The 24,565-nt window shown below is 34.8% G+C and overlaps 1 pseudogene; it reads right to left on the bottom strand.

The window, feature by feature from the left end:
- Positions 1-286: 286 nt before the first annotated feature.
- LOC111549797 lies at positions 287-19,614 on the bottom strand (annotated as a pseudogene).
- Positions 19,615-24,565: the final 4,951 nt, after the last annotated feature.

Genomic DNA, 24,565 nt, shown 5'->3' with positions numbered 1-24,565 from the left:
CTCTTCTGCTGATGACAACTTGTTATCTCAGTATAGTCTGTCTCAAGAAAGAACTGGTTCAGGTTGGGTTTTGGAAAAGGAAAAAGATTTTCATCAACTTTGCTCCAGATTGGAAAAGGCATCAAGTTCTCTCCTATAGTTAGAAGCAGAATTTTTTGTTGTTGCTTTTTGTTTTTGTTTGTTTGTGTGAGCTGGAGTTTCGTTCTTGTTGCCCAGGCTGAAGTGCAATGGCATGATCTCTGCTCACCACAATAGGAGCAGAATCTCAAACCTGAGTAAATTATTTTCAGTGATCAACATCTGCATCCTCAAACTGTCCAGCAGCTGTTGGTGTGATATCCATCTCCATCCCATCTTCATAATCTTATTGAATCTTCTCTCCTGACCCCAGCCATATTATACTGGCTGTTCACAGACTGAGAAACCTTTTCTTCTAATCTCTCCAATGTGGCTTGGCCTTCTGCTGTTAATGGAATAATCCATCTTCATAGGTGTAAAATGTAGGGATGTCCCCTTGTCCTCGTTCATGTGCTTCCACATCATATTCTTTCTATCGTAGTCATCTGAATCCTCATCCTCAGGATCTGGATGCAAGGCCCGGCATTCACACATTGCAGTGAACATTGCCTCCAATGCTGATTTATCACTAGGTACAACTATAAATTCAGAATAAGTTCAACATAATCATCACTGTCTTCCTCTTCATCAGCAACAGATTCTTTGGATTCTTCAAATTTGTCATTCACTGTAACATACAAATGTTCTCCTAGACAGTCAGGTCGGTCCCTGGATAATGCATGTAAACTAATGGTGGGGTATTCCAGTGAGAATCCTAATCCGAGCCATCTAACCAAGACAGGTGGCTCTCAGCGATGTAAAGGGTACCGGTGCGGAACCCCTTCCTGTTCAGCACAGCCTTGGTGTCTGGCTGCTGCCACAGATGCCCCTCTACCAGCTCAGGTAGCAGGAAACTATTTCGGCATATATTTTTCAGTGTACCGCAATGTTAGCACTACACCACCAAAACTCCAACTCAGGTCAACAGAAATCTCACTGCAAAATCCAATGGTTACTTTTATAACATATCTGGTTTCATTTTTTTTGCAGTATTTAAAAGAGTTTACTATGACCTTTGTCTTCAAATACTTCTCCCTCTTAGCTTCTATGGATAGCTGTCTCAAAGTATTCCTATGACCTTTGTGTTGTCCTCCCCACACTGGGCCCTCCATTTTTTTTGCTGACTATGTACTGGTATTTGTAGGGCTTCAGTTGTGCATATTTGTTTGGTTTCACTTGACATATTAATTTCTATGAAATTTATTAATATTTCATCTCACTAACTTAAGCCTTTTTCATTTGTAATATGGATTATTGAAACAATTCTCAGTGGTTTTCCTTCTCCCAGTCTTCAGATACAGCTACAGTAATCAAAAGCATAGATGAACCATACTCCTGAGCCAATCTTGCCTGGCCGGAGTTCCAAACAGTGAAAGAGCAGGAGTCTTCCAAAGGACCCAGATGGGGTAACATTTATCCTCAGGAAACAGGCCCATCATCTATTGACCCAACTGCATATCCTGAAGAGGACTTTATCCCAGAACCACCCCTACTAACCAACGTCCTGGAGGGAGTTTCATCTGACCAGGAGTCAATTCAGGATCCATGCCTGCCTCTGTAATAGTCCTGCCAAACACTAACCCCATAATGAGCCACACTGTGGATCCACGTGTAAAGATGTCATGTGACCCTGCTTGGCTATGAGTCTAGAGGCAATCCCACCATTCTAGAGACTGGACAGGGGAAGGTTTTTACCTATCAGTCAATCAAATCATAAAGACAGGAAGAGGTGTTTGTGCTTCAAATACATGGACACAAATATAAGGCTACACAGATTACAATCAGGCAAACATGATACCACCAAAGGAAACAAAGCTCCAATAACCCAAAAGAAATGGAGATCTATAAATTGACTGATAAAAACATCAAAATAATCATCTAAAAACTCAATGAGATGCAAGAAAAAAACACTTAAACTAAAATCAGAAAAACAGTAAATGAACATAGAGAAGAGTTTAATAAAGAAATAGAAATAATAGAAAGGAACCAAATAGAAACCTTGGAGCTGAAGAATATACATGTAGAACTGAAAATTTTAAGAGATCTTCAAGAGTGAACTTGATCATGCAGAATAAGAGGACAGTGAATGTGTGAAAACTGGTCATTTGAAATTAGCCAGCTAGAAAAAAAGGAAAAAAATTTTCTTAAAGCATATAAAGACCTATGAAACATCATCAAATAAATTTATACATCATGGAAGTGACAGAAGGAGAAGATACAAAGAAAGGAGTAGAAAGCTTATTTAAAGAAGTAATGGTTGGAAACTCCTCAAATGTTGGGGAGAATATGGACATTCTCATTCATGAAGTTCATAGGTCTCTAAGCAAGATAATCCCAAAGGTTACCCTATGACACATAAGAATCAAATTGCCAATAGTCAAAGATGAAATTTTGAAAGCAGTAAGATAGGTTATACAGAGGAACATCTATAAAACTATCAAAATATTTCTCAGCAGAAACCTTGCAGACTAGGAAGAGGTGGGATGACATGTTAAAAGTACTGAAAAAAGCTCACAGAACGGCAATATAAGAATATTATACCTGGAAAAGCTGTTCTTTAAAAATAAAGGACTTTTTAATGATCGCCATTCTAACTGGCATGAGATGGTATCTCATTGTGGTTTTGATTTGCATTTCTCTGACGAGTGATGAGCATTTTTTAATGTCTGCTGGATCATTAAAAAGTCAGGAAACAACAGATGCTGGCGAGGATGTGGAGAAATAGGAATGCTTTCACACTGTTGGTGGGAGTGTAAATTAGTTCAACCATTGTGGAAGACTGTGTGGCGATTCCTCAAGGATCTAGAACTAGAAATGCCATTTGACCCAGCGATTCCATTACTGGGTATAAACCCCAAGGATTATAAATCATGCTACTATAAAGACACATGCACACATATGTTTATTGTGGCACTATTCATAATGGCAAAGACTTGGAACCAACCCAAATGCCCATCAATGATAGTCTGGATTAAGAAAATGTGGCACGCATGCACCATGGAATACTATGCAGTCATAAAAAAGAGTGAGTTCATGTCCTTTGCAGGGACATGGATGAAGCTGGAAACCATCATTCTGAGCAAACTATTGCAAGGACAGAAAACCAAACACCACATGTTCTCACTCATAGGTGGCAGTTGAACAATGAGAACTCATGGACACAGGGTGGGGAACATCATACACCAGGGCCTGTCAGGGGTAGGGGGACTGGGGTAGGGATAGCATTAGGAGAAATACCTGATGTAAATGACCAGTTGATGGATGCAGCAAACCAACACAGCACATGTATACCTATGTAACAAACCTGTACATTGTACACATGTACCCTAGAACTTAAAGTATAATAATAAAAAAAAAAGATAAAGACATTTCCAGATAAATCAAAGCTGAGAGAGTTCATACCATTAGATCTGCCTTATAGGAAATGCTAAAGACAGTTATTTGTTTAAACAAAAAGATACTAAGTAACAACATAAAACAAATGCAAGTATTTACCTTTACTCACTGGTAAAGGTAAATACGTGTAGTCAAATTCAGAACAATACTGTAATGGTGGTGTATAAATTTAAATCCAGTATAGAAATCTCCCTTCATTTTTGTCAATATTTGCTTTATATATTTAGGTGCTCTAATGTTGAGTGCATATATATTTACAATTGTTATATCTTATTGATGAATTGATTCCTTTATCATTATATAGTCACCTTATTTCCTATGACAGATTTTGACTGAAAGTTCATCTTATCTGAGATAAGTACAACCATCCCTGCTCTCTTTTAGTTACAATTTACATGGAATGGCTTTTCCCATCCCTTCACTTGCAGCCTACATGTGTCTTTAAGGCTAAAGTCTCCTGTGTATCATATTGTCGAATCTTTTTTTTAAAATCCATTCAGCCACTTTATCTTTTGATGTAATTAGGCAAGAAAAAGAAATAAAAGCCTTCCAAATCAGAAAGGAACAAGTAAAAGTGTCTGTTTGTGAATGACATCATCTGCAAACATATAGAATACCCTGAAGACTCCACTAAACTGTTAGAACTAGTAAAGCTGCAGAATACAAAATCAACATATAAAAATCAGTTGCATTTCTATGTACTCACTACAAACAATCTGAGAAACAAAGAAAGCAATCTCATTTACAATAGCATCTAAAAAAATAAAATTTAAGAATAAAATCTTAGGAATAAATTTAAGGAGGTAAAAATCTATTCACTAAAAATTACACAACTTTTATGAAAGAAATGGAAGGCCCAAATAAATGGAACGACATCATGTGTTCATGGATCAGAAGAATTAATGTCAAAATGTCCATACTACCATACATAATCTAGAGATTAAGTGTACAGTTTATCAAAATTCAATTGTCATTTTTCACAGAAATAGAAAAAAATTAAAATTCATAAGGAAACAAAAAACTCAAAAACCAAAGCAATCTAGAACAAAAAGAATAAAACTGGAGACATCACATTTCCTAATTTCAAACTATGTTTCAAAACTATAGTAATCAAAAGTAGCATAAAACAGATACATTAGACCAATAGAACAGAATATAAAGCCCAGAAATAAACACATACATTAATTAACCAATCTTTGACAAGGGCTGCAATAATATCCGACAGGGAAAGGATAGTCTCCTCAGTGATAGTTTTAGGAAAAATAGATATCCGCATGCAAAAGAATGAAGTTGGATAATTTATCACCATATACAAAAAAAAAAAAAAAAAAAAAAACCCACTTTAAATGTAATGTTATGCTCTGGATTAAAGACTTAAAAGTAAAACCTGAAAATGAGGTAAGACCTATGCCTAGAAGACATAAGGGGAGATCTCCTTGATACTGGTTTTCTCAGGTTTTGGATTTGACACCAAAAGCACAAGCAACAAAAGCAAATATAAACAAGTTTGACTACATCAAACTAAAACTTTCTGCACAGCAAAAGAAATAACATAATGGAAAGACAGCCCACAGAATAAGATACAGTATTTGCAAACTATATATCCATTAATGAGTTAGTGTCAAAATAAGAAATCATAAATTCATAGACTGATTAACAAATGAGGACAGAATCTGAATAGGCTTTCTTTTCCCCAAAAAGACATACACATGACCAACAGATAGACTTACCTTAGATGTTGCAGGTTTTATTCCAGACCACTATACTAAAGTGAATTATTGCAATAAAGCAAATTACAAGATATGTTTTGTTTTCTTGTGCATATGTTATGTTTACATTATAATTTAGTCCATTAAGTGTGCATAGCATTATGTCTAGAAAGACAATATACCTACCTTAATTAAAAATACTTTATTACTAAAAATAAATGCTATCCATCATCTGAGCCTTCAGCATATCATTATCTTTTGCTGGTATAGAGTCTTGCCTCCATGCTGATGTCAGTTGAGGTTACTGAAGATTAAGGTGGCAGCAACTTCTTATAATAAGACAACACTGAAGTTTGTCACAGTGATTGAATTTTTCTTTTACAAAAGACTTCTCTGTAGCATGTCATGGTGTTTGATAACATTTTACCCAAAGTAGAACTTCTTTCAAAATTGGGAGTCAATTCTCTCAAACTCCGCTACTGCTTTATCAATTAAGTTTATACAATATTCTAAATCCTTTGTTGTCATTTCAATAATGTCCAAATCTTCACTGGGAGTAGATTCTATCCCAAAAAAACAAAAGCAAAACTTCTTTTGTTCATCCACAAAAAGCAATTCCTCATTTATTCAAGTTTTATCTATCATTAGATTGCGGAAATTCAGTAACATCCTTGGGATCCAGTTTTAATTCTAGTTCTCTTGCTATTTCCAATATATCTGCAGTTATTTCTTCCACAAAAGTCTTGAATCCCTCAAAGTTATCTATGTGGTTGGGATCAACTTCTTCCAGGCTCCTATTACTGTTGATATTTTGACCTCCTCTCATGAGTCACAAATACTCTTAATGGCATCTAGAATGGTGAATCCTTTTCAGGTTTTCCACTGACTTTTCCCAAATCCATCAGAGGAATTACTATCTATGGCAGCTATAGCCTTACAAAATGAATGTATTAAATAATAAAACTTAAAAGTTGCAATTACTTCTTTTTTTGAAATTACTTCTTGACTCATGGGTTGCAGAGTGGATGTCATGTTAGCAGGAATGAAAACAATTTCCTTGTACATCTCCAGCAAAGGTCTTGGATAACTAGGTGCATTGTTGATGAGAAGTAATATTTTGAAAGGAATTTTTGCTTTCTAAGCAGCAGATCACAACAGTAGTCTTAAAATATTCAGTAAAACGTACTGTAACCAGATATGCTGCCATTCAGGCTTTGTTGTTTCATTTATAGAACACAGGCAGAGTAGATTTAGCCTTCTTAAGAGCCTTGAGATTTTCAGAATGGTAAATGAGCATTGGCTTCAACTTAGTTACCAGCTGCATTATCCCCTAATAAGAGGGTCAGCCTGTTTGTTTGTTTTTTAGTATTTGAAGCTTAAAGCCAGGCACAGTGACTTCTCCTCTCTAGCTATGAAATAAAGGAATGGCAAATCTTTGAAACAGATTTTTTGTCTACATTAAAAATCCATTTAGTGTAGCTATCTTTATCAATTACCTTAGATTGTCTGGATAACTTTAAACTTTTATTTTATGGAGATGTCTTCTTCCCTTAAACCTCATGAACCACCTTCTGCTAGCTTCAAACTTTGCAGCTTCCTTAACTCTTGCAACCTTCATAGAATTGAAGAGAGTTACAGTCTTACCTGGATTAGGCTTTAGTTTAAAGGAATGTCATGGCTAGTTTGATGTTATATTCAGACCACTAAAACTTCATATCAGCAATAAGGTTTTTCACTTTCTTGTCATTTGTGTGTTCACTGGAACAGCACTTTTAATTCCTTCAAGAACTTTTCCTTTGCATTCAGAACTTGGCTGTTTGGCAGAAGAGGCCTAAGCTTTTGACCTATCTTGGCTTTAGACATGCTTTCCTTGCTAATCTTAATTATTTCTTGCATATTATTTAGAGACATGGGACTCTTCCTTTCAGTTTACTACTTAGAAGCCATTGTAGGATTATTAATTGGCCTAATTTCAACATTGACGTGTCTCTGGGAATAGGAAGCCCCAAGGCAACAGAGACACAGGAATGTCTGGTTGGCTTGTTGTTGGAGCAGTCATAACACACACAACATTCATCTATTAAGTTTGCTGACTTATCTGGGACTAGTTTGTTGAGCCCCCAAACAATTCCAGTAGTAACATCAATGATCAGTGATCACAAGTCATCATAAAAGATATAATAATGAAATGTCTGAAATATTGCAAGAATTAGCAAAATGTGACACAGACACAATGTGAGCATATGTTGTTGGAAAATGGCACTAATATACTTGCTTGATGCAGGGTTGCCACAAACCTTAGATTTATAAAAAATGCAATATCTGTAAAATTCAAAGTGAAGATCAATAAAATGAGGTATAGCTATATACAAAAAGGGGCTCAATATCACTAATCATCAGGGAAATGCATATGGAATAACACTTCTGTCATTCTGGCTATAATCAAGAAAAGGATAGCAAGAGTTGAGGATGTGGATGGATATAAGGGAAGCTTCGTAGACTCTTAGTGGGAATATAAAACGGTCCAGTCATTATGGAAAATAGTACGGAGGTTCCAACAACAACAACAACAAAAACTACCATAGAATCCTTCAATCCTACTTCTATGTATATATCCAAAGAAAATTAAATTATGTCTTGAAGAGACATGTGCAATCACAAGTTCATTTTAACATTATTCAGTCGTTAATATATGAAAACAGCCTATTTCATGCTCCTAGACAAATGGATAAATTTGTGTGTGTATGTGATTGAATATTACCAGCCTAATAAAAAGCAAATTCTGCCATTTCAGCAATGCAGATTAAACTGAAGGACATTATACTAAATGAAATAAGCCAAGCAAACAAATATTCATCTAACGTACACATAGAATCTAAAACACTCAAACTCATAAAAACTGAGGGTAGCACAGTGGTTGAATAGACAAATATTTTATGATCTAGCATATATTTAGAATCTAAAACAGTCACACTCATAAAAGCCTAGAGTAGAAAAGTGTTTGCCAGGAGCTAGAGGATTGAGGAAATGGGGAGATGTTTTAGTCAAAGGATCAGACTTCCAATTTTAAGATGAATAAGTTCTGGAGACCTAGTGACCATGGTGACTATCATTAATAGTACTGTTTTATTTACTTGAAATTTTCCAAGAGAGTAGATATTAACTGCCTTCACCACACAAACACACAACGGTAACTATGTGCTGATAGATGTGTTAATTAATTGTGGCAACAGTGTATACATATATAATTACATTGGACACCTTGAAAGTATTTGGTTTTTATTTGTCAATAATAATAGCTTAACAAAGCTGATAAATTAATAAATAAAACAGGTACTACATGTATAAAATGTAATGTTATCCAGCAGTAAAAAGAAATTGAATTTTACTTTCTGAAAAAAGGTAGTCTGAAAAGGTTACCTAGTAGATGATCGTATTTATGACATTCCTGAAATAGCAAAGCTAGGCAGACAGGATAAAAGAGTGACTGCCAGAGACTGGGAGGGAATGAAGGGACTGGGGGTGGGGGGCTTGGGAAAAGTTTTAATAAATGACGCAAAAGAATTTTAGGGTAAAACTACTCCGTATGATACTGTAATTGTGTTTGATTAACATTATGCATTTATCAAAACACAGCTCTGCAGCACAAAGCGTCACCCTTAATGTTTGCAAGTGTAATAAAAGGACTCCCTTTCCCTAAGAATTTGCCATATTGTCTTCACTTAAGAGGCCCCTAGCCAGTCTGCCTTTGTCTGCCTCACTGTCAGAATCGTTTTACTGTGGTATGTTGAATACTTCCTAGGTTATTTTGTTGTGTTTAGAAAGGAGAAACAGGGAAAAGTGAATCTTTTCCAACTTTTCTGGATCTAGAAATTCAGTAATTCAATTTAAAATTTTATTTTTTAGTTATTGCCCAGATTTTTTCAAATATTATCCTTTTGAATCTTCTTTAAATTGTCTGTCCACTCTTATCTGTGCTCCATTTTCTATTGGGAGATTTATTTTCCTTGCTTTGACATAAAAATTATCTGTGTATTGTTTATTCTGTAGATTTTATAAATTTTTAAAGTGTGTTGGTTATCTTTAAGTCTTTTTTTCCCCACAGAAAGAAGCTTTTAGTTTATAGTATCTTTTATATAGTTTTATATAGTTTAATTTTGTTGTAATACTTGACAATTTTCCCAAAATACTTTATTCTAAGTCTATTTTTTCCCCAAACTAGGTATCTGAGAAAGAGTTCTCATATTTTCTTCTGGTTTTTAATATCTTGATTTTTATTTAGAACAGTAATAGAAATCTGCAAAGAAGTACACTTCTTTCCTCTAGTAGAGAAAGGGAGAGTATATCAGGTTAGCTGGGGAATATAAATTTTAAAAACTATATTAGCCTTTCCCTGGATATTTTCATATGTCTTCCAGAGAATGTGTTGGTCCTGCTTCTCTTGATGTGAATTATAGCAGATTATGAGAGCTATTACTGAGTATAATGTGTTATACAGGTAAATATAGATGAACAAAAATAGTTCAGAATAACTGATCAATCTATCTAATCCATTAATTTATCCAAATAGCTAATCAGTTGTAAAATTTTGATTTTTTTCTTACTAATCTCATGCTAACTTTATATTTATTTAATTTCTATATATGCCAAGATATATTTTTTGGAATATTTTTCCATACTACTGATAACATTCTACTTCTAATCAGTACCCAATTAACTTAATTATTTGTTACTTGTATTTAACATATCTTATGGTAGAATTTCCTTATTCCTCTTTTTTTCAAATAATTGTATTAAAAATTCATTTAAATATGGCACTTTGAGTTTATTACTTTGATTTCCTGAGATCCAAACTAAAATAACTGTGAAAGAATAAAAATGGTATAAACCCAAGAGTAAAAAAAAAATCCATATGGCAATGGAAGTGAACACAACATCATAAATAAAGTGAATAAATGATTATCAATATGGCAAGGCAGAAAATCTCATTCTTAAATGAATGGTAAGGTAATACTATGACAACTAATTAACTCTGTAGAATTCATGAGATACTCAGTATTTGGATGTATTAGTTTAGTGAAGGTAGGCAGAAAATGAAAGGAACTGGTCAAAGGCATTTCGCCAGCCACATCCTGCACTAACAGATGATTCCCTCTTTTCCACCTACAGAATGGAAGTTCAGATCTCTTAGGAAGCTGTGAGGAGATTCTCCCACCAAATCTAGTAGCACAACGTAAAGGAGAAAGAAGAGTACATGGGATTGAGAAAACATTCGTTCCAAACTAGAAAGTGTTAAAAGAAAGTTTTAGAAAAAAGACTTGTACAGTAGGCCTGGATCATGAAAATAGAAAAGAGAGAATTCATAGATTCTCAGATAAATATGAGAATTCTGCAGAACAAATTGATACTCTTTTTTGTAGTGGATCCAATGGAGCGGCTTGAAAATTTTATAGAATAGCTTAAAGAAAATTATACATGTGGGGAAATACATAATTAAACTTATTAAAAAACAAAAGTAGGAAGAAAAATCTAAGCACAACACATATAAAGACAATTATTTACCTACTCATGATGTAAACACCAAGTTTATTGTATCTCAAATTATGACTTATAAATGAACTATTACTATATTAGGTTAAACGACAGGATGGTAGGTTGATTTATATTTGTAGAATTACTAGATTCTTAAAGACTGCTATTTTATATAGTATGACACTTAATACTCTTATAGCTTTGTTTTGTTTGTTTGTTTGAGATGGAGTCTCACTCTGTTTCCCAGCCTGGAGTGCAGTGGCGTGATTTCAGCTCACTGCAGTCTCTCTCTGCCAGGTTTAAGCAATTCTCCTGCCTTAGCCTCCTGAGTAGCTGGGACTACAGGTGTGTGCCACTATGCCCCGCTAATTTTTTATATTTTTAGTAGAGACGGAGTTTCACCATGTTGGCCAGGCTGGTTTGAACTCCTGACCTCAGGTGATCTGCCCGCCTCAGCCTCCCAAAGTGCTGGGATTACAGGCGTGAGCTACCATGCCAGGTGTCTTTTAGTTTTTTGACATGTACGTGTACTAGACTTTTTAAAAATAAAAACTTTCAGATATTCATACCTATTTAATATGCTAAATGAACTTTAACATATTTCTATAATAAAACCCCATTACGATGTAGGATTGAATTAAATTTAACTAAACTAGAAAAGTAATTTGTGAAGAATCAACATTTTTATAATATTGTCTTCCCTCCAGCAATTGTATATTCTTTTTAATTACCTGACTTCAGTAGAGTTTCACATCATTCTTTTCTTCATTGCATGCTCTCTATTTCATGAATTGTTACCTAAGTATTTATCCTTATTTCTGTTATAAATAATCTTTTAAAAGATAACTTCAACTTTAGACAGGGAAAAAAAGAACACTAAATACTATATTACAAGCTTCAACTATTTTTAAACCCTATTTTTTTTAACATTTATTTTGTTCTCAGTTGCTTCACTACATATTTATCTACTCCAATTTCATTTATATCCTTAGACTTTGTAGATATAAAATAACATAGCCTGCATGTGCTAATTTGGTTTCCCTATCTCTAATAGCTTTGTGTTATTTTGCTTTCAAGCCTTATTGCATTGCTATCAAACGTGATGAAAATTGACATTTTAACCCTGATTCTAAGTCTATAGCAATGCTACACAATTAAATTATGAATTTACACTGAAATTTTTAACGGTTTTCTAAAGTTATACTGAATTTCTAGTTTGCTTTTCAAGAAAAAAATTTTGCCTACTTCCAGCTAAAGCTATCTACTTCATAGCAATGACATTTTTATTCTGTAGGATTTCTAATAGTCATCAATTTTCTTCCATATTAGCTGTATTGTTTAAAAGAATAGGATTCAATATCCATAGCTTTCTAGGAAAGAAGGAACAGTTTTGATTTTTTTTCTACATAAGGCTAACTTTTGAAAACCATAAACCCTACAACATGTTGGGGGTGTCGGGCACATAGTAATATCAATTAGATATTGTATTCTCATGGTCTATATCATGTGCATTCACATTTATTCATTCACTGAACTACAATAAGCCAGGCATTATTCAAGGTGGTGGAGATACAGCAGTGGGTAAAAAGGCACTCTAAACTCATGGAGCTTACATGCTAGTGAAGAGAGACAGAAAATGAACAAATAAATGTGTGAATAGTTAGTATTTTAGATGTTAAGGATTAAGGAGAACAACCAGGCAGAAAAGGCAGGAAAAGGAAAAGAGGGAGGGTAGAGTTAATATTAATATATTGATCAGGGAAGACCATTCTAATAAAATGATATTTGAGGAACAAACTCAATTAAGGGAGAGAAAGAGCCATCCAATTCTCTGGGGAAGAAATAATGTAGACTGAGGAAATGTCTAAGGACCTGAGCCAACAGTGTCTATCTGGGTAGCCTTAGAGTAGACAGAGAAGGGAGATTCATGGGTCTATGAAGCTAGTAACCAGATCACTGGGGCTATGTAAGGCTTTGGATTTTACTCCAAGTGGGATGATGTTTCATTTGGAATTACATTTTTCTTCATGTGATGCAAATCTAAGTATCTGTGGCTAAATCCAAAGTTCAATTTTCTCTCACATAAAAGTGTGGAGGTACACAATCCAAGGAAAGAATTCGAGCTCTGATCTGAAAAGCTCTCTGGTAGGTGAGCTCCTTCTAGTTCATGGTTCCAGTATCCCTCAGGCTCTAAGCAGCAGAATGGAAGTGGGAAGATGTTTATAATACAGATTATATAGCAAACCACATTTTCTGTATGTAAAACTGGAAGGTGTTGGTAGAATTCACCTTATTTCAATTCCAACATTTTTGCCCACAGTTAACCGTCTTAACTTACCTGCAGTTTTATTATTAGTATGAGATTTTTCTTTTCCTTTCCTTTTTTGTTTTGACAGAGTCCTGCTCTGTTGCCCAGGCTGGAGTGCAGTGGTGTGATCTCAGCTCACTGTAACTTTTGCCTTCTGGGTTCAAGCAATTCTCCTGCATCAACATCCTGAGTAGCTGGTATTACAGATACATGCCACTATGCCTGGCTAATTTTGTATTTCTAGTAGAGATGGGGTTTCACCATATTGGTCAGGCTGGTCTTGAACTCCTGACCTCAAGTGATCCACTAGCCTAAGCCTCCCAAAGTGCTAGGATTACAGGTGTGAGCCACTGTGCAAGGCCAGCATGAGCATTTTCTTATATGGTTGGATTAGGTTGATGGAGGCTCCAGAACTAAGTATTGGTTGACTCCTTGACCTTACCTGCGGTCTGAATCTAGTTTGAAGAAAGTGCTGGCTTTTTGGGGAAAAACTATATCTTTCATTGAATCCTAACAGTTATCTTGGGAACTCTGTGGGATGGGGGTATTGAATTGGAGCATTGAAAAGCATAGATACATTTTCCAATTAGCAAGAGATTAGGGAAAATATAAATGTTAAATCAATTGAGAACTAACTTCTATAGTTAAGTGAGAGAGTGGCTCTTTTCTTAGAAAAACACACATGAATTCTTACCCATAGACCCTCACAAACACACACATAAGGCATCCTCTCATTTTCTGTGAAAAATTGAATGAAAATATTATAATTTACAAAGGAGTGAATGATTGACCGACTTCATCATTTCAGAAGTTATCTGACTCCTTAAGATAATATATAGATATCTAGAAATATATTTTAGAGAAATGCATAAAATATTAAAAATCATATATTCATATATATGTTCATATATAAAAATGTCTGATTATATAAAATATCTGAAATATTTCATATATATATCCAGATTGATGATACATATATAGAGAGATATGCATAGTAGGAGGTTCTCAGGTTTCCATTGCTCACTCCAGGTGACTCCCTGTGACAACTTAACCAGAAATTGACTACTTGCCCAGAATCGGCATCGTTCTGAAAACAGCAGCTTTCCTCAGCCTTGAACTCACTCTATATTCCATGGCTCAGTAAAATGTAAGTGTCATCCCTGTAGGGTAAGAGTGTATTAGCATGTAAAATATTTTAAACCATGAATAAAGGACCTGAAGGATCTCTCGCTTCTGCTTTTATAATAATTTAAATTTAAGATAGTAATTTTAAGGTCACCAGATGTGTCACAACAGTGTGTCACATAATCAATGTTCTTGAACTTTACATTTAGATAATATATCAACTTTTCAACTTTTCTGTTCCACTGAACTTGCTAAAAGTGTAACATACTTTTTTTTTTTTTTTAATTTGCTGTTTTCTTTGGATTTCTAGGTTCGCTTCATTATTAATTCTGACACAACCCTATAAATTTGTAAAAATGCTAAGGAGTTCATATATTTTTGCCAACTTTTCATATAAAGGAAGGCCACTCCTGAATTCTTTATATTGTTGACAGTAGTAGAATGAACTGTTATTTCAGATTATTCTCAGACATCAGGGAAGGTATGGTAAACTAGAACCAGCAAATTAAGGAGACTCTTGAACTTCATTTGAAATTGGCTTACCAGGTGAAATGTGAGGGCAAGATACTCATCAACGTAATGGCTTACCTTTACAGAGAGGGTGCTCTGTTCCACGTTAAGTGTTCTTGCATGACTCAAAAAGTAAATATATAACTTTGAGTCTGGTTAGAATTTTCTTCCCGTTGTGTGTACTGTGCTTGTGAACCATTTAAAGGTAATGACTCAAGAGGCATTAAACACTGTAATTCTAAAATGTTGTACCACACATTTTAACTGAAGTATATACTTGCTCACTTATCCGTAAGTCAATTTGGTTCATAATCATTGATGGATTCCTATATACTAGACATTGTGCTTGGCTCTTCCCTCATGCTATTTACATTTCAGGGGGCAGCAGGAAACTTGTAGGGTTGAAAATGAATAAAAATCCAAAGTAGGTAAGTGCTGATAAAGATGACCAGGGTCAAGGAAAACACTAAGTGGGGACCTATTTTATATATTTTGTTACAAAAAATGCTTTTATCAGGTGGTAATCAATAGTACTCATAGTATTTCATTAATAAAATAGACAAGAGATAGAAATGTGGTCCGTACAATCTCTATAGGGAGGGAGAATTTTAGTGTGCATGCAAAAAGAAAACATGAAGTCAGTGATTTGTTTGCAATCTAATAGTGGAATAGTTATATGTTTCACAGTGGCAGCCCAAGGCTGCTATAATTGAGAAAAAGAGGTATGAGGCGAGGAAGCAAAAGGAATAAATCAAATTTGCAGATGATGTCTAAGAAAAATATTTTCAGTATGTCTGCTGGCACCAGAAACTGATTGGAAGCAAATAGAGTAAAAGCCTACTAAATTGTTTAGAGAATCATTTTGCTAAAGAAATCACAAGCCTAGGTAAACACCAAACTAAACCAAACTAGATAACAATAACATCAAAAAATCTCTAACTATTCTAGCATCAAAGCAACACAGAGGCCCCCATATTTACCTGAGCAAGGATTAAAAAAATCATATTCCCAATGATTATTGCAATTGTGGTCAAAGAGAAAACTGAACAACAAACAAAAATATCTTCCAGAAAGTGGAGCTAAGAACCACACAAAGATTAAAAAATACACACACGCACATGCACGCACACACGGATATTTATATTAAACATACACATTTAATTAAATAATATAATTAAATGTATATATAATACATAGATCACCAGATCTAGACCTCGGGGCTAACACTTGACATCACCCAGAGATCTAGGATTTGAACTGGGTTCAGAGACAGGATGAGAATATGCATGACTTCTCTTGCTGGGAAGAGATTTCTACAGGTTTGAAGAAGGGATGCATGGACATCTTGTGGCCAGATGTGTAACCCTTTATTTTATTGATGGATACGCTTGATCTCTCTGAACGTCATTTGAGTTGTTAGGCTGGATGTAAAGTAGTCATTACTTTTGGGCTACAATAACTCTGTTTCTACAAATAGAAACAAATAAATTGGGCTGTATTAACAAATGAATAGTATAGCCACTCTGACGCTGAAAAGCTGAAAAAAAAGAACCAACATTTAGGAAATTTTAACACAATATTGGGGTTATATTCTCTCAGGTTAAAGAAAAAAGAACTCTAAACAATTATTGGAGTCTAACTGGTAGGCTTCTTTTTATGCAGAGGCCTGGATAAGTAATTGTGGAACTATTTTCCATATACTTTGGAATTAAACAAGTGGATATCTTGAGACTAGAAGACAGTTTTCTCATTGTTGGTAAAAGGATTTACAAACATGGAAAGGAGAAGATAGAGTGAACCCAGTGATGGTAGATTAAAATTAGAGATATCAAAATCTACTCATAACTTTTAACAGACACATAAATGTAGACATAGATATGTATGTCTGTTTGTATCGTGTGTGTGTCTGTGTGTGTGTGTTTGTGTTTTACAGGTGCTCTGTGGAGAGGATTTAGAAACAATAATGCTCCAGAAGCAATGAAAACAACTTACCTGGATCTCAGACCTAGGTTTCCAAACACCATTTTCTATTAAAAAAAAAAAAAAAAAAAAAAAAAAAAGAGACTCTTAGGAGAAATGGCTGATTCAAGTGCTGGTGAATAGGAAGTTCATGATGAGCCTGGAATATTTTCATTTGCCAGAACAGAGCAAAATGTTTAAAGAATGATGAAGAGATGTAAAAGCATTTATGATTCAGGGAATTCCCACTTGCCAAATCTTGGATAATTTGAGCATATAATAAACAATATTTTTAAAATATAACTCACCAAATAAGAATTCATAAGTCCACGTAGATAGAAAGAATAGATAGAAGGGAGGAAGGAAGGGTGGGAAGGAAGGTAAGTAAAACCTTTTGTTACAGTACAATGGCAAAAAATAAATGTGCAAAACTATGGAATTAAAAATCATTTAGCAAACAATCTATTCAGGCAAGAATCATCAGCAGATGGTTTAATTAGGTTGAAAGTTTGAGAAGTAACATGGATTTTCATAATCTGAAAGTATCTTTTCACACGGTTCTTACTAGTTACAAAAGGAATTAGTAGTACCGTTATAGTAAAAATAACTGGCAAACATTATCTTAACCAAGTGATCAAAGTTAACATCACCAGTAAATGGGATAAATCATCATCATTTGCCTCTTGATAGCATGCACTGAGAACATCAGATCACTTTTGCAGGATACCTGCCAAACGCCTGATGCTACTCATGAGGAAACATCAGGCAAATTGAAATTGAAGTACATTCTACAAAATTACTGGCCTGTGTCTTGAAACACACTAAATGACTGCTGAACGGTTCAAGATTAATTTAGCAGTCTAAAAAACATGACAACTGAATGTAATGTGGGACCTGATATTTTCTTTTGCTATAAAGGATGTTATTGAGACAATCAGAAAATTCAGAGTAAGGTTCACAGATTAGATAATAGGATTGTATCAATAGTATTATCCTGATTTTGAACATAGTTCTGTAACTATATTAGCAAGACCTTGTTTTTAGGAAAACCAGGCTGAGAAATTTAAGAATAAAGAGGCATCATGGCTGCAAGTCAGTCTCAATAGCTCAGAAAAAAATCATATAGATACGGATAGAGAAAACAGAATAAAAGAGATGATAAAATAGTCATATTAGCATTTGTGAAATCTGAGTGAAGGACATAGGAAAATTTTTGTACTATTGCAACGTTTTGTACATTTGATATCTGTTTAAAAAAAAAAAAAAATGGCAGCCTTCTTCACCGTCCTCCCCTGAAAGCAAGTAGCCTGCCTACTACAGATTCTAAGTGAAGAGGCTGGCAAAGGTACATCCTCTGAGTACAGATTGAAGTATTGCTTAATATATTAGTCTTGACAATATAATTTCTTCATCAAGATTGTTCCTAACTCAAACCACAGAGTTTTCTATTACCTGCAAGTCTCCAGAAAATCATAGATCCTATCAGTTTGGTCTTTCAGCAGAGAAAAACTTTCTCTAATGAATAAATTTTAGGCAAACAGTAGAAGACAAAAAGTTGCATTTAGATTACAAAAAGATAGATAGATACCAGGTACATGTCATTCCTGACATTTGTCACTAGAGTGATATCAAATGGGAAACCCTTTCTAAACTTATGTGCAATTGATGACCTGCTCAAAATAGTAGTTGCTACTATAACAGTCATCCACATAGTTTATATTAAGTAATATCGATTTATTAAACATTCATTAATTTTTTCCTTCACAGAGAAACCAAATCCATAGCATGAAAATTTGACACTTTGTTAAAATTTAGGCATGTAAACTTTCATCAAGGATGAATCTTTTAAGGACGCATTTATTCAAATAATAAATGTAATCACTTATCTTACGACTTTAAGCTGTGTTTATATCTCTTATTTCCACAGGAGTTTTGCCTAACTAAAAAAGAAAAAAAACTATCTTCCCCCTCCGACCCCCCCCCCCCCCCACAAAAATCTCCCCTGAAACTGGAGCAGTATTCGCTTCATTTTATTCATAAGGAAGTTAACATAAGAGAAATTTGACTTTCCCAAGAGCCAGTAGGTAAAGCCTTGTGTTAAATCCAGTCTTCTGTTCCTTTCTTCTTGTTCTGAGTTGGTTTTGTTCCATTTCAACATCCTATTTTGAATATAATAATCGTAACAACTATGTGCAGTTGTAGACACCCACTTTTAATCTGTTTATATTTTGTTTTTTAAAATATAATTTTGAAGCTGGGAAGGCAGTTTAAGGAATACAGCTATCTTTAAGTATAAAATGAGGTTATTTGTTGAATTGTTTATCTAAATGTGAAATAAAGATCCATGTTTCAATTAATTACTACATTACCCATCTGTCCATATCTTGGCTTGAAAGATTCATTTTCATATTAGATTAAAAATCTTAGTTTGCCATCTATTTTATGTTTTTAAAAGATGAGAGAATTGGCACATTAGAAGTCTTAACATACAGAATGGAAAAATTAGAGGCCAGCTTAATGATTATTTTACACATTTGTGTTCTTAATTACAGTACTTTATAGAATGTCATGTTTAAAATGTCATCTAAAAATAGGTTAACTAGTAACAAATATGGATATTTCATTTATAATAAATTCTAGTTTAAAATTTAAAATGCATTCTGTAATTCATGCTTTTTTTTAAAGCTTTTATCATGTTTTTTGACAATATAAAGTCTACCTTAATGCTGAGGTAGGATCATCTTATTTATTAGAACATGTAATATTTGCAAGAGAAATAGCAAAGAAAATGTTAATATTGGCAAAAAAATATTTGGAGTAACAATGCAATTTCAAAAATGAAGAAATGTGGAGTTATTGAAAAATAAGTCTGCCAGTCTTTTTTTCTCAAAATTACCTGTATACTCACCTTATTGCAGTGGAATTCTTTTTCATATCAGTACATTTCATGGAGCCCATCTATAAAGTAAATAATGGCCAGGTGTGGTGGCTCATGTCTGTAATCTCAGCACTTTGGGAGGCCTAGGCGGGCAGATTACTTGAGGTCATGAGTTTGAGATAAGCCTGGCCAATGCGGCGAAACCCTGTCTCTCCTAAAAATGCAAAAATTAGCTGGGCATGGTGGCAGCCACCTGTAATCCCAGCTACTTCAGAGACTGAGGCATGAGAATCGCTTGAACACAGAGGTGGAGGTTGCAGTGAGCCGAGATCGCACCACTGCACTCTAGCGTGGGAGAGGGAGACTCTGTCTCAGTAAATAAATAATAATAATAAATAAATCATATAATTAGTGTAGTTTTATAAGTTAAAATTTGAAAGTCTCTTTTAATGTCTTTTAATGTTAATAAAGATCTTTGATACAATCAAAATTTTGCAAGTAGAATTCTGGATGATAGTTCATTATTATACTAACCTAAACATATTTGTTTTGCTGTTGTTGTTATTCTGTTTGTAAAGCTTTATAATTCAATTAAGATTGGGTAGTAATAGAATGGACATATAGCAACTGGGACAAGGAACTGATCACCTGAATCCTGCCAATGAGTAACAAAGGCTATCTAAATGGTGCCAAGAAAAATATATCCTCAGTTGTCAAATAAATAAAGGAACATTTTATTACCAGCTGATGTTCTAACTTTTATCCTCAGAATAGATCTCTAATGAGCAATGTTGGATTCTAATGAAAACCTTTGTTTCATTTAACTTCCACTCCTACTCCACACTTACACCAAAAGTGCTCTCAAGACGATCACTATCATGCCTTCCTGCCTTTGGGACACTCTATCCTGCTTCTTTCCTTCCTATGCACACACATGCTACATCCCATGTTTCCCCGTCATTTCTGCTGACTCCTCCTTCTCTGTTAAGTTTCTAAATGTTTAAGTTTCTCACCTTTGGAAGGGGTATGCCCAGGATATTTTTTCAATTAAATTACTGCTTTCTACATGATTCCCTCATCCAGTATGTGATACTAAATACCACCTCTGAGCACATGACTTTCCACACTTGTGGCCATCCCTTGTGTCTCCCTGATATCCAACCTCATAATCAAGTTTTATCCAAGGAAGCAACTTCAACTCAACATGTCAAGAAAAGACCTCTTGATATTTTCATCTTCTATACCATTCTCTACCATCCGTGTTCTTCTGACCCTTTACACAACACCTTGATCTAGCTGGAGGCTCAAGCACAAACACAGGAGTCATTCTCACTTATTCCTTTTTCTTATCTCCTAGTGACAATCATATAGCAAAGTTCTCTAATTTTACCTTCAAAATACATCTCTTACCTATTTATCTCTGCTGATGCCATGCTAATTCAAGTCACCTCTCTTCTGGACACCTGCAGCTGCTTCGTAACTCCTCCACTTATTTGCTGTCAGGGTCCTGGTAAGAAATAGATGGTACATCACAAGATGAGGACGTAGTTGAGGAACGAACAAGGGATGAGAAAACTGGGTCTGGGCCAGCCCAAGGCCATATGGAGCAAGGCAAAGAGGTAGTTTCTGAAATCTGGCATGAGCAGTGATGATAGGAAGTCCCCCCAACCTGGGCCACTGATAGCATCTGAGGCCTTAGTTACGGGAGCATGAGGAATGTCAAAACTCAGCTCAGCAAATGTGTTCCTAGAAGGAAAAGTTGCCTCAAGTTCTTTCTCCTTTCACTCTATGAATTCTACCATTGGCCAAATCCAATGGTAAGAGAGATGGCTAGGGTGTCTCATGCTGTCTAAAATGATCAGCCTCCCTGGATGGATAAAGGGGGAAAGTAGATTGGGAAGGCCAGGAATGTCCAACATACTCTACCATAATCCTTTTTCTATAAATTAAAAACATGCAATTAAAAAAATACCATTCAGAATTTGTGAATCAAATACCTAAAAATCCCATTGCAATTACAATGAAATTAAAAATTTTACCATGCCACCTTGTGCTTCTCTTTTCATTTAAATCTGTCCATTCTCCCTCTCTTTTCACATGCTTGTGAACACACACACACACACAGACACACACTGCATTCCAGCTTCACTGGCCCAGAACGCAGATCTATGCTGACTAAAAGTCCTTACACTACCACTTTCTCATCTTCAAGATGCTCTTCTTTAGCAAACCACAAAAAAAAAAAAAAAAAAAAAAAAAAAAAGTCAACATCTAGAGCAATCAATAGCAATTGACATCTATGAAGAATAACGAACAAGGTAAGGTGGAAAGGGGCAGAGGTGCTTTATTATTTTATATACTGTAGTCAATGAAGAAGTCTCTAATAAACTGATGTGTGAGTAGAGACCTAAAAAGAAGGAAGAGAGGGAGACATTCAGGAACACTCATTTAATAGCATTCAAGGCAGAACAAATATAAAATCTTTGATATAAGTTTGTCATGTTTGAAAAATAATGAACTATAGAATGACTGGCCCAGTGGTGGGAGGGAGAGCCATAAAAGACACATCAGAGAGGTGGCCAAGGAAAGATCACACAGGGCTTTAAAGGCCATTGTAAACATATTGGCTTTTACTGTGAATGAATTGGGAAGTTACTGGAAGGTTTTTAGTGGGAGAATTATAGGACCTACATTAAATTTTATGCAGATCACTGTCATAGCTGTGTTGAGAATAGGCAACAGGAAGACAAAGATGATGGCTAGGTGACTGGATAGATTCTACTGCTGTACCCAGACTAGGGAAGATGCTAGCTCAGACAAGAGAAGTCACAAGAAGCACTTGGATTTTAGGTATTTTGAAAGAAGAGCATGCAGGATTTCCTGATGATTGGATATGGAATTTGAAAAAAAAAAAAAAAGTCAAAAATGGCTCCAATGTTTCAGCAATAGATTGCAAATCCTAACATTGCTTTAGTACTTGGTTATATGCTCTTTTATAGAATTCAAATTGTTTTATGTGAATAGATATTTATCTGTAATGATATAGCTAGCATCCTGAAAGAGAAGACTCAATGGGATTGGCCTCAATTGCCTAACACAGTGTGTGGCACTTTGTAGACACTGTAATTACTTGCTAAATGGATGAATGAGATTTGTTTTTTGTTTGTTTTTTGGGTTTATTTTTACTGAGAGCGTCTCACTCCATCACCCGGACTGAAGTGCAGTGGTGTAATCTCAGCTCACTGCAACCTCTGCCTACTGGGTTCAAATGATTCTCCTGCCTCAGTCTTCCAAGTATCTGGGATTACAGGTGTGTGCCATTGCCTGGTTAATTTTTGTATTTTTTAAGTGGAGATTGGGTTTTACCATGTTGGCCAGGCTGGTCTTGAACTCCTGACCTTGGATGATCCACCCGCCTCGACCTCCCAAAGTGCTGGGATTTCAGGTATGAGCCACTGTGCCCGGCCAAATTGCTTTTTCTTTTTGATGTCAACCTTGATGTACTAATCCTGACATATCATTCAGGCTCTTAGGTTGTGAACTAACAAAAAAACAAGCACAGCTTTCCAGGTAGTAGCCAGAGAGGATAATATAATTAGCAGCTCTTTCAGGCTAAGAGAATTTTACAGTAGTGGAAACAGAAAGCTCTAAAAGTGAGTATGACTTTCATTTCATTTCTCCTACAGTATCCAACAAGTACCAGGCTCAAATAAGGTACTCAATTGTTATTTGCTTGTATTTAAATGAAGTAGTTAATATTAAGAAATTTAATAATGTTTTTGACATATATGCCAGTGAGTTTATTTAAAATATTTTTTGACTTCTTCTGGATCTCTACTTGTGAATCATACTTTATATTGAAGTGGTTAAGGTACAACTGAAACATTCATCACTCTGAACTGGTTAACGAAAATTGGCATTGTAAGTGAATATAACTGTTGTAGAACAGAAAGAAAAAGTATTCATTAAAAAAATCTGGATAGTCTTTGGGGAACAAAAGATTTAAACATTTTTAATCTAAGCAGGTTATTATAACCTGTAGTGAAACACATATATATATCCAAAATTATTTTGAAAAATTTCTGTGCCTACTTTGAGTTATAAAAAAAATCTACTTTCCACCTGAGGTTATTGAGCAAAGAAACTTTTTAATCATTGACAGATTTTGTCCCATCTTTTAAAAAACCAGGTATAAAAAAACTAGCTTTAAAAGCTACATATATAGTTATATGCCTATATATGTGTATATGTGTGTGTATGATTTTAAAGCTTCATAGTTATGTATGTATACATAAAATACACATTTATATATGTAATATAGAGAAGGAATATTGTGTTAATGGTTTTATTTTTTATACAACTCATACTTCATAAATTATGCAGTCGACATTTAATTTTATTTATAATTGAACTGTTTAGACAAACATAAAACCCTGGTGTGTAAATAAGCTTGAGTTCTGTTGAATAGAAATTAATGATTCATAGTACTTTTTTGTTACTCAAAATAACCTCAAGAATTTCAGTATAATAATCACAAGATCTTTGTTATTGAAATTACATATGGAATCATTAGTTATATTGACAATAAATGGTAAACACTTTCAATCCTATCTTCTTCTTCCTATTTTATGACCATTTTTTTCTGATAATATAATTACAACTTTCGAATTTTTTCAGTACACAATAACACATTTTTCCTTTTTAAAAACGTACATCTTGGCTGGGCGCAGTGGCTCACACCTGTAATTCCAGCACTTTGGGAGGCAGAGTGGGGCAGATTGCTTTGAGCTCAAGAGTTTGAGACCAGCCTGGACAATGTGATGAAATATCATCTCTACTAAAAATACCAAAATGAGTTGGGCATGGTGTGTCACATGCCTGTAGTCCCAGTTACTTGGAAGGCTGAAGTGAGAATTACTTGAGTCTGGGAGGCAGAGGATGCAGTGAGCCGAGATTGGGCCACTACACTCCAGCCTGGGCGACAGAGACACTGTCTCAAAAATAACAACGAAAAATAAAAAATAAAAATAA

Source organism: Piliocolobus tephrosceles, chromosome 5 (assembly GCF_002776525.5).
Source record: "Piliocolobus tephrosceles isolate RC106 chromosome 5, ASM277652v3, whole genome shotgun sequence".
NCBI lineage: Eukaryota > Metazoa > Chordata > Mammalia > Primates > Cercopithecidae > Piliocolobus > Piliocolobus tephrosceles.
This window is presented reverse-complemented; position numbering and strand designations above follow the sequence as displayed.